Source organism: Alexandromys fortis, unplaced genomic scaffold (genome assembly GCF_014885135.2).
Source record: "Alexandromys fortis isolate MF-2015 unplaced genomic scaffold, M_Fortis_MF-2015_v1.1 scaffold_153, whole genome shotgun sequence".
NCBI lineage: Eukaryota > Metazoa > Chordata > Mammalia > Rodentia > Cricetidae > Alexandromys > Alexandromys fortis.
In genome coordinates, this window is record NW_026068032.1 from 2,970,337 (window position 1) to 2,981,844 (window position 11,508).

At 45.2% G+C, this 11,508-nt stretch overlaps 1 protein-coding gene across 13 annotated transcripts in view; it reads left to right on the forward strand.

Annotated features, from left to right (window-relative positions):
• Ppfibp1 (PPFIA binding protein 1) overlaps positions 1 to 11,508 on the forward strand; it is a 141,799-nt gene that overhangs the window by 6,190 nt on the left and 124,101 nt on the right. The window contains exon 2 of one of the 13 annotated variants that reach the window (XM_050164659.1): positions 7,618 to 7,706. The exons of the other annotated variants lie outside the window; for them this stretch is intronic. The gene's annotated coding sequence lies outside the window, so the exon portion shown is untranslated. The remainder of the gene's footprint in view (positions 1 to 7,617; positions 7,707 to 11,508) is intronic. 13 annotated transcript variants of the gene reach the window in all.

The window sequence follows — 11,508 nt, forward strand, 5'->3', positions numbered from 1 at the left end:
AACGTGAAAACAGGAAGAACTTGCTGGTCTGTTCTTGTTGTTGTTTTTAATCGTGTAATACCTCCGCAGCAGCAGCATCGGTGGAGTTGTACAAAGACTGTCCCTGCGACCATTATTATCTCTTTCTCAGACCGACTCTTAGAACAGGTCACAGTAGACGATTTCATTTTGTTTGAAGAGGAATTTGAACACGCTCTCCTTTTCCTTATGGCTGATGGAGGAGCCTGTGGCCCCGTGGGCAGAGGTAGAGAGGCAGAAGGAGAGAAAGGGAAACCGTGATGAATCAGGAAACTAACTGGTTGGACCTGAGAGTCTGCTGGGCCATTGGTGTGAAGTTGCTTTTGAACTGGTTGGACCTGAGAGTCTGCAGGACGTAGGTGTGAAGTTGCTTTTGAACTGGTTGGACCTGAGAGTCTGCAGGACGTAGGTGTGAAGTTGCTCTGGCCTCAATGTTTCCTTTGGGTCAGCTGCTTGGATGTTTCTGTCAGATGTTCACACTCTCCACCCCTCCCTCTTTCATCAGAGTTTAACTGCACAACCGAGAAAGCGTCTAAACAAAACCCTGTAGCTTTGGTGCCTGTCCTGGAACTCACTCTGTAGACCAGGCTGGCTTCGAACTCACAGAGATCCACCTGCCTCTGCCTCCTTGAGGGCTGGGATTAAAGGCGTGCACCACCACCGCCTGGTACAAGAATTAAGGTTCTTTTTTTTTTTTTTTTAAAAGATTTATTATTTATTTATTATGTATACAACATTCTGCCTCCATGTATGCCCGCACGCCAGAAGAGGGCGCCAGATCTCAGTACAGATGGTTGTGAGCCACCATGTGGTTGCTGGGAATTGAACTCAGGACCTCTGGAAGAGCAGGCAGTGCTCTTAACCACTGAGCCATCTCTCCAGCCCAAGTCTGCTTGGGGACTTTGCTTCTCTAGAGTCCACATGCTCTTCACATCACCATGTAGGGGTCAGCGACTTGAAGCCGCCTCTGGTTTTAACTGAGTTTAGATTTTAAAAAACAAACACCTCGGGTGTGAGGCCCACAGGCTCAGTTAGAAGTCTCGCCTTGCTGTTTGTAACAGGTTACTACTGCAAGTCACTAAGCTCCCTGTGCTTTAGTTTTCCTGTCTGTGATGCTGTGTTGGGAGTTTTTGCAAGGATCAGAAATCATCGGAAATAGTGACTCTGGATAAAAATGGCAGCGGAGGCAGAAAGACGTGCGAGTTTAGAAAGGCAGGTTGGGAGGTTAATTAGAGGCCAAGAAGTAGATGGTATTCTGAATCTGCTATGTGAAATTTCATCTGCCCATCTCTTCACTGCCGCTGGCCTGTTTGGCATATAGATTCCTAAGGAAAGATGTTAGCTATAATGGAAGGTGTCAGCTGCCATGAAAGGAACGCGTTGTGGGGACCCCGCCGAAGGGAGAGTAGTAACTCAGTGGTTTTTCTCCGAGCACCGTCTCAGTTAACCTAGGTGGAGTGGCAGGGTGGTGGGTCAGAAGTCTGCTCTCCAGCGCTGAGAAGGTGAAGGTGGTGCTTCTGAGAACTCTATTAGCCACGCCCTACGGGAATGAAGGGTGTGGACGCTGGAGCCAGATGATGGCAGATTCCAATCCCCCGTCTTTACTAGCTGTGTGATTTTGGTTAATTAAATTGCTGAGAACTGGGAGTCGCTGGGTGGTTATGAGGATTAAGTATGATGATGTCTGTGAAGTACTAATAGCTTTATTCCTGGCAGGCAACCTGCCCTGGATTGGTGACAGATAGGGCTATTATTTCATTGAACATCTGACAAGCTGCTCTCACTTGGGGATTTTTTTTAAAGGTGTGGAAGAGGGTGATTATAAAGAAGGTTTTGGGAATACTGTGCTGGGTATCACTAGGTGTATAAGTAAATATGCGTCTAGAGCGCATAGGTGACCCTTCACCCAGAAGAGCGCATAAGGAAAAATGGAATTTTAGTGATTCATACATAATCATCTACCTTTGTGTTCTCAGTGTATAAATTAATAAAATAACCCTCTCACTAGGTTTTTAGGTGAACAGTGTTATCAGTGGGAGTAGCTAATGCTTACCTAGCTCTTGCTATGCGGTAAGCACTTGTAAGCATCTTACATGTTTTAACTTAATCCCTGAATTTGCTCTAGAAGGAAGTGTTACCCTTGTATGTGTCTCTTACATGCAAGGGTTCAAAGGGAGAGAGAGAGAGAGAGAGAGAGAGAGAGAGAGAGAGAGAGAGAGAGAGAGAGATACTGATTCAGCAATGTTATCAAGGCCATGCAGATTGTGTGAGCTGGGCTTGGGTGGGGACCGTGCTATAAATCAGACTGTTCGTTAGACACTAAGGTAAGGTAGGTAGAGTTCCAGGCCATATTCCTGCCTCTGTTTTCGCTTTGTAAGTGGTATACTAAAGGCTTTTAAGTATTGTTAGGTGGGGGCTGGAGAGACGACTCAGTGGTTAAGAGTGTTGTTCTCAGACCACAAAGACTAGAGTTTGCATCCTGACATCCACGTCATAGGCCAGGCATCTCTGAAAATGCCTGTAACCCCAGCTCTGAGAGAAGCTGAGACAGGAGGATTGCTGTGGCTTTCTGGCTTCCAGTCCAGCCAATAAATCAGGGAGAGGCGGTGGTGGTGGTGGAAAGTGACGGACAGAGCAAATATTCAGTGCCCCTCTTCTGGTCTCTGCTTGTGTACACACCGCATAAACATGTCCATATATGCACATACACAGACATACAAACAAATGCATCTTTTAAAAAAGAACTGTGAATTGATATTACATGATTGTAAGCAAAAATTAGAAATTTAAGATTGTAGTGTGAGCAGATTCCCAGGTTAATAGGAATCTTCTCCAGAGCGCTGTCACATAAGAGCTAAGGGTAGATGAACTCCCAAAGAGAAGCGTGTAAAATAAAGAGAAGCAACACCCAACGTTTAGGGAACATGTGACATTTAGGAGAGGTCAGGCAAAAGAAAAGCTGACGTAGAGCAGGAACCATAAAAAAAAAAAGTAAAAGGTGGCCATAGGAAGGGTGACCCTGTGTTGGGGTTGTTCGTACCATCTCAGGCAGCAGGGTTGCAGGGGTCGGCTGGGGAGTCTGCCAGGGCTTTCTGTGAACCCCGAGAGCAGTTAGAGCAGCAGAGGAGAGAAGGGATCCAGAGGGTAGAGCGTTGAGGATGACAGGGAAAGGGATGCGCTGCAGGTGACCACGTCCACGTTGCCTGTTCCCTCAGGGAACTGATAGGGAAGGCATGACGCAGGTGGAGCCGGAGAAAGTTGTGATCAGGCAGTGAGTGCAAGGCGAGGGGGAGGACAGGGAGAGACACGATTGGGTGGAGGCCGGTGGGTTAATCGTGAATTCTAGAAAACTCTTCTTTAGGAGGGGTGGAAGAAAACACTCAGGGAAGTGGCAATAGCTCTTATGGGAAGGGTTGAGTGTTGAGTCAATTCCCTGCAGGCCGTCTTTGGTAGAGTAGGAAGCAGTGAAAGGAACTTCGCAGACAAGTTGCTCTGACTCCAGAGGAGCTGGCTCTGGGGATTATTGGCCAAGAGGGAAAGCTTGAAATAACGACAGAAGTCTCTCATCCACACAATACAAAGTGACATATTTACCAGGATGTGTCTCGGGGCAGTCCGCTAATTTATTGAAGTGGAAAGCCGTGGCAAGGAAAAAAGTCAGACAATGGAAAACTTGGCTTGTGTAAAGAAGGAATTTTTAGACAGCCAGGCTTAATGGAGTAATGGTTCCCAGGCTAGCTTCTTGGGGAAACGTGAACATTCTTAGGGGTGAGAAACAGCTGGCTTTAGCCACACTGAGTCACTGCCGAAGCTACCAGTGCACCAGGAAATGCCCTACAGGAAGGGCCTGTGAAGCAAGGCCATTGCATTAGATACGAGTTTTGATAAGATTGCTTTTATTTTTATTATAACATGTTATTTCCAGTCAGAGCTTCTGCTGAAAAGACGGCGGGTCGTGGTGATGACGTCAGGACGGAACATAAGACTAAAGCAATCCAGTAATTAAGAGTGTGGTACAGTACCGTTATGACTGGTTTTGCATTTTGCTGTTTCTGTTATCAGCAGTCAGCCATGGTCCAGCTATATTAAATCAAAGATTCCAGAAAGAAACGGTTTTTAAGTTTTAAACCATGTGCCATTCTTAGTAGCGTGATGAAATCTCACTCCGTTCTCTGCTTGCCTGGGGTGGGAATCATCTTTTTGCCCAGGGTTTTCACGCTGCATATGCTCCTTGCCAGTCTTGGCTCTGGCTTCCCTGAGTTCTCATACAGGTAAACCTGAGGCAGAGACTGACTTCCTGGAGATCGCTATGATGTGGCCTACACAGTCTTGAAGAAATTTTAGTCAGCATTTTGTCTAGGAATTTTTACTTAGTGAAATTAAGATTTAGAAAAGTTCTGGCTGAACACCGAACTTATGCTGGAGAGGTTGTGGGATAAAGGGAACACTCCTGCATTGCTGGTGGGAGTGCAAACTGGTACAGCCCCTTTGGACGTCAGTGTGGTGATTTCTCAGAGACGTAGGAAACAACCTTCCTCAAGACCCAGTCATACCACTTTTGGGTGTATATCCAAAGGATGCTCAATCATATCACAAGGACATGTGCTCAACTATGTTCATAGCAGCATTGTTTGTCATAGCCAGAACCTGGAAACAACTAAATGCTACTTGACCAAAGAATGGATAAGGAAAATGTGGTACATTTACACAATGGAATACTACATAGCAGAAAAAAAGGTGACATCTTGAATTTTCAGGCAAATAGATGGAGCTAGAAAACATCATATTGAGTGAGGTAACCCAGACCCAGAAAGACAATTATCACATGTACTCACTCATAAGTGGCTTTTAGACATAAAGCAAAGAAAACCAGCCTACAAACCATAATCCCAGATAACCTAGACAACAAGAAGGACACTGAGAGAGACGTACATAGATCTAATCTGCATGGGAAGTAGAAAAAGACAGGATCTCCTGAGTAAATTGGGAGCATGGGGACCTTGGGAGAGGGAAGAAGGGGAGGGGAGAGGCAGGGAGGGGAGCAGAGAAAAATGTAGAGCTCAATAAAATCAAAAAAAAAAAAAAAAAAAAAAAAGAAGAAGCTCTGGCTCCTGTGGGCTTTTTGGGCTTTTACTGTGGTGGAAGATGAGTGAAGAGCAAGGCGGGCTGGACTCGAGGTGAAGAGGCTGGAGTCTGTATTTACAGCAGATGACCTTTTGTTCTGGGAAAATCGCAGCTTTGCTCACACAGCTCTCTATGTTCAATGAACTCCTGCCTGACAGTCAGAATGCTCATCTTTTATTCTGAGAGATTCATTATGGAAGTTGAAGATGCGCTTTGTAGCAATCCTCATTTACCTTTTTAGGAAAAAATCATTCTTGGATTTTTGCCTGGCTGGTGTCACCATGGTGACACCGTGTCCCCCTCACCTGATTTTGATCTCTTTCCCAGCTTGTGTTTCCTGCCCCTGTGCAGAGGGACTGACCTCTGGCATGTTTGGCAGGCATGAGCCCGCTTCCTTAATGGTTTCCCTACTGAAGCTGTCTTCCCTTCGGAACTCAGCCAGAGAACTCTGGAATCGGGGAACCTGTGTTGTAGATTTTAAATGCAGCTACTTTGTAGGGGATGAGTTTAGGTTGTCCAGCCTAACTCATTCGGTACTTTGAGTCTTCTAACGCTAGGCTTGTTCATTGCCGTTCATTCGGTATGTAGTTGTTTCTTAAACTGTACTTTGCAATAAGAAGTTCAGTTGTGCTATCTCTGTTAATTATGAGGGCCATATAAGCGTTGCTTGTTTTACGGATGAGGGAAGAGATTTCTCCAGAATAGACTCTCCAAACGGTTTCTATCTGGATGTGTCTTACTTTTTCAAATAGATTATATGCTGGTTGAAGACCATGCCATTTTTGCTGAGACCCTAGTAGGCAGTAAATGGACATGTGATGAGGATAGGGCTTCTTGGGCCAGCACGTGCTGAGGTCCTGTGTTGGCTCCATGGTGGGTAGGAAGATGATTCAGTAGGCAAGATAGGCGTCCCATGGAGAAGCGTGGTGTACAGAATTGTGGATCCTGGGCTCTGGAGGCCTCATCACTTTCTTTGCCTGTTTGTCAAGCGAGGGCAATAATAGTCTGTGTCTGTAGCAGTGGCTTGCAGAGAAGCTGATTTTGACTCACAGGAGACTGTTTTTGTGGTTTTTTGGTTTTTCTCCATAGCTTTTTGGCCTGTCCTGGAACTTGCTCTGTAGACCAGGCTGGCCTCGAACTCACAGAGATCCCTGCCTGTCTCTGCCTCCCGAATGCTGGGATTAAAGGCGAGCGCCGCCGCCACCCGATCACAGGAGACATTTGATGACATTAGGAGATGTTTTCCATGTCACAGCTTGTGACAGGATCCAGAGATGTATGTGCCTAAGCATCCCAGCCTTGTCCGGTCCAAGATGTCTGTCGTAGGAGCACGACGCTGAAACTGTACGGAGCACAAAGGTTTGCTGTAGTTAGCAGTTGCTATGAGAAGACCAGCCTTTGAGAGGGCGAACCCCCGAAGAGTTAATTTTGTGATTGTTGCTGAGGCAAAGCCGTGCGGTGTGAAGCGTCATGCTGTCCTGTTCAGAAGCAGACGGCTCACTGGAGATGGTTTGTTTGTATTACACTGTGTACCAACATGAACTGGCGGTGTTATTCAGCGCTCTAAAAACAATTATTAGTTTTCAGGGTGTTCCTAGTAAACTTCCTGCTCAGCTAGTTTGTTTTGTGGAGATAATTTTGGGTGTTGGCGTAAGTTCCCTGGTCGAAAAGGTTTCAGTTTATGAATTTCCAAAATATGTTTTGATGTTTGGGACATGCAGCTTTTGTTCTGACCCCAACCAGCCTAATGTTGTGCTAGGCCCAGTTCAGTACAGAGGAGCTTTCTTCCTGATGCTGGCCTGGACTGCAGCGGACTCACTGTGTGAAGTGTGAGAGCCTTCAGGTTTCTGTCTGTCTGTCTGTCTGTCTGTCTATCTATCTATCTATCTATCTATCTATCTATCTATCTACTACCTACCTATCTTCTATCTATCATCTGTCTGCCTGTCTATTTATTATCTATCTATAATCTATCTATCTATCTATCTATCATCTGTCTATATATCTATCATCTATCTATCTATCTATCTATCTATCTATCATCAATCTATCATCTGTCTGTGTCTGTCTATCTGTCTGTCTGTCTATCTGTCTTTCATTGTGTAGTTACACTTGAAATTGTCATATATTTGTTTATTTTTGTAATCACAGAAGTAATGTACCTTATAGATTTAACTAGTATAGAAAAAAATATAATGAAGATCTAGTTTTCAAAATGTCACCAGGACCTGGCGAGATGGCTCAGTGATTAAGAGCACTTCCTGTTCTTTCAGAGGACCCGAGTTTGGTTTCCAGCACCCACACTGGACAGTTCCAGGGGATCCGGTACCCTATTCTCGTCTCTGGGTCCTGCCCTGTACATATGTGACACACATACTTACATGCTTATATTAACCCCTCCCCAACATGTGCATTCATGTGTTTATTGGCTAGCTCTTACATATTGATCTAACCCATTTTTAATATTTTGTGTAGTACCACGAGCTGGCTTACGCAGGCATGAAGATGCTGAGGAGTCTGACAAGGGGCTTTGGATGCCCCGGAGCTGCAGTTACAGGTGTGAGGTGCGGAAACTGAGCTGTGGACTTCTGCAAGGCTGCATGTGCTTCTTAACTGCTGAGCCCTCTCCCGTCCTTCATTTATCCATTGTTGGTCTCCTAAGATCTTCAGGTTGCCTCTGTCCTTGTTTAAATGAACTCGTTCTGCTCTGAAAGTCACCGTTTGGTATAACCAGCGTTTAGAATTTTATCTCAGAGTAGATGACCACTGTTTCCTGGGGAGACTTGACCTCAGGCCTGTGTGCCTGCCCGCCGTGTCCTGGGGTAAAAGCTTTCATGGACACGTGGAGAATACACAGGGAAAGTTGGCAAGAGAAGATGAGTCTCTTCCTGGGCCAGGGTTTGCTTGGTTGGTTTTGCTTCCGATTTCCCTTGCCTCTGGGTGGAAGTGAGTTTACTGAAGTCTGATTAATTATGACCTGCAGCCAGTGGCCTCCTATGATACAGTGTCCACATTCATCTTTACATTTTTTGTTTATGGGAAAGTAGACAAACAGGGACTGTGATGGGTCCCGTCCATGCCCGGCCCTTGCCCCCTCCGTCTTTGTTGTCTCGTCTCACCAGGCCTTGGACCTTCACTCAGTTGCTCAGCAGCTGGACCGACCCAAACTCGGAGAGGAAGGTAACGCTTATGAAACACTTGGCTGTTTTGGCAAGACCTTTCACTGCGGCTTTTATAGTTGCTTCTCACCTCAACGTTATGAGGTTAAATACCATTCTCGTCTCCATTAATTTGGGAGGAAACCACCACTCAGTGGAGGCATCATTAACACAGAACTTCCGACTCCAGGGCTGATCTGCTCCACTTGGGGACAGTCCCGTCATTGTAATGTGGACTCGTAAGTTCCTGGTGGAGCTGGTGGGTAGAGTGTAGCATCCCATATTTCAGGTTTTAGAATCAGATGTCCCTTGGCTAGAATCCCAACATACTCTTGTTTTAGGATGACGGCTCTGTTCCGTACTCAACCTGAGCTCTGGCTTCTCATCAGTAGGATGAAATATCTTTGACTCATAGGACTGTTGGATTAAATTGAAACATCAAGCATAGTATCCAGCTCATTTGCTGTTGGAGTTCAGTAACGATTCTGTCCTAGTTCAAAACCAAAATTGCAGCTTTTCTTTATTTTTCGTTCAGAAGTTTTAGAATAACTGGTAAACCTACTTTGAGTTTTTTGAAATTGAAAAAATACAAATATTGCTTGTATTTCGATGTGAGGAAATTTCCTTGTTCAGTGTGTTTTCTTTTCTGTTTTGGATAAGTCACCTGCGTCTTTCAGGTCTTTTGGCTTAGAGAGTTTGATGATGAATCACCAGCCTAGGACTGTACCCGCAGCCAAAGCAGAGAGTGTTTCGTCTGTCTGTTCCTGTGAGGAACGCAGCTCTTGTGAAGGGCAACAGCCCAGCCATTCCTTTGCACATAACAGAGATTTTTGGCATTCTATAAAGAGTTGTGGCTTGTCCGTGTTTTATAATAGAATAGTGAGAAAAGATAAAGTTGCTAACCTTTAGGAGAGAGCAGTAAACTTCAGTTTTCCTGCTATCAGGTTTGATTGGTGCTTACGCTAAGCCCTTGGGACGCGGTGAGGCTGTCACTGATAGAAAGACATTTCTGCCTGAGTTCAGCAGAAGGTTATCTTGCCAATTAACTTCTGTTAAACTGTGTGTTTGTTCAGGCTTTGCCATTAAATAAATCAAGCCAAGTGGTTAAATGTTTTCAGAATTCTAATCCAATATAGTCTTTATTCTACAGAGTTAAAGATACTCTTTGGGAATCTCCTTTAAAATAGTGTTTTCTAACTTCATGTTCTGTTTATTTATTTTTGGTCCCTGAAGTCACGGTTGCATTTAATATTTTTAAGAGATTTGTTGTTTTATGTTTATGTGTTGTAATAAGAGCAGTGGGCTGCATTCCCTCCCAGCTCCCGCACAGATAGCTTATGCCCAGAAATAATTACACAGAAACTGTATTCTTTTGAACACTGTCTGGCCCATTAGTTTTAGCCTCTTATTGGCTAGCTCTTACATATTGATCTAACCCATTTTTAATATTTTGTGTAGTACCACGAGCTGGCTTACCAGGAAAGATCTTAACCTGTGTCTGTCTGGAGTGGGAGAATCATGGCGACTCTCTGACTCGGCTTTTTTTTCCCAGCATTTTGTTCTGTTTACTCCGCCTACCTAATTTTCTGTCCTATCAAAGGGCCAAGCAGTTTCTTTATTAATTAACCAATAAAAACAACAAATAGATACAAGACCCACCTCCATCATTTATGGATGTTTTACCTGCCTGCATGTCTGTGTACGGACATCTTGGTGTCCAAAGAGTCAAGAAAAGGGCATTGGATCCCTTGAAACTGGAGTTACAGAGAGTTGTGAGCTGCCACATGTGTGCTGGGAATCAAATCTGGGTCTCTGAAAGAGCCATTTCTCCAGCCTTGTGGTTGTAACAGTATATCAGCTAATACTGTAAGTGTAGATGGGTTGTCCTCATGGAGGAAGTGCTTCCTGGGCCGATGACTGCAAACTTGGATCAGTTCCTGTGATGTTTCACCTCCTTTCCTGTATCTTGGTAGGAATGAAGAAAAGATGGGCAACTTTCCTTTGTTATTTACACACATTCATAAATTCGAATTTTAATATAACTTTGGATGTGTATGCTCCTTATTTAAGACATGGATACAGTAAGCATCAATGATTATGTAGACGGATGTGATTTCTGTGTTCCTTTACGTGTCTAGTGTTCAGGGAGTAATGTACATTTGTTGTTGGCCAAATCTTGTGGCTGATGCAGACTGAGTCTGGGACATTGTAAAATGCTGTGTTCAGGTTAATGATCAGTAGGAATTATTTTCCTAAAATTCCAGACCTGCTGTATGATTTATTGATTGGAAGTCAAAGTGGACAGTTGGGGACAAAGGTAGAGGTTGGAAGTAACAGTGGGGAAAGTTGATGTGGTGAGGAGAGAATGGAAGAAAAAACCGATACTGATTTGATGACTGATTGATGGGTTCAGAGGACTGGAGAGATGCTTCATGATCCTGAGGTGGGAAGCCAGCAGGCAGCTCCGCGCTGGTCACATGAAGTCATGGTGCCAGCCCGTTGAGCCAAGGCAGGGGTGGGATTTGCCAGGTTGGCTGATGGAGCGATTTGTGTCTGCCTGAGCTGTGTGGTAGACCTACCCGAGACTCTCTGTTGGCAGCATGAGGATCCCTTCTGACTGCAGAAACAGAATGCCAGCTCGGCGTGAGTGAAATCCTGCGAGCGCCTCAGATAACAGCAGGCAGCACCCGGTGACCAGGGACAGCCTTCTCTAGGAGCGGCTACTGTGACTAAGAAGTCTGAGCTGTCTAAAGCTCTTTCTACTCTCTTCCGCATAGATGCGTTTGACAAGAAGTAGATGAGCGAGCAAAGTTCAGTGCTGGTGAATGTGAGGCTTTCAACCTCCGTCAGCCATGCTTTTGAAGCTGCAGGTTGTATCAGCAACAGAAGGTCTAGGTTATTCAGAGTCAGAGAGAGTCGTCAGAGAGAGTCAGAGATAGATAGGGAGGGAGAAATTGCTCTGATGATGATGATGATGTGTGTGCGCGCGCGGGCGCGCGCGTGTGTGTGTGTGTGTGTGTGTGTGTGTGTGAGAGAGAGAGAGAGAGAGACAGAGACAGAGACAGATAGGGAGAGAGACACAGATAGATAAGGAGGGAGAGGAAGGGAGGAAGAGATTCCTCTGATGATGATGATGACAATGTGTGTGTGTGTGTGTGTGTGTGTGTGTGTGTGTGTGTGTGTGAGAGAGAGAGAGAGAGAGGGGGGG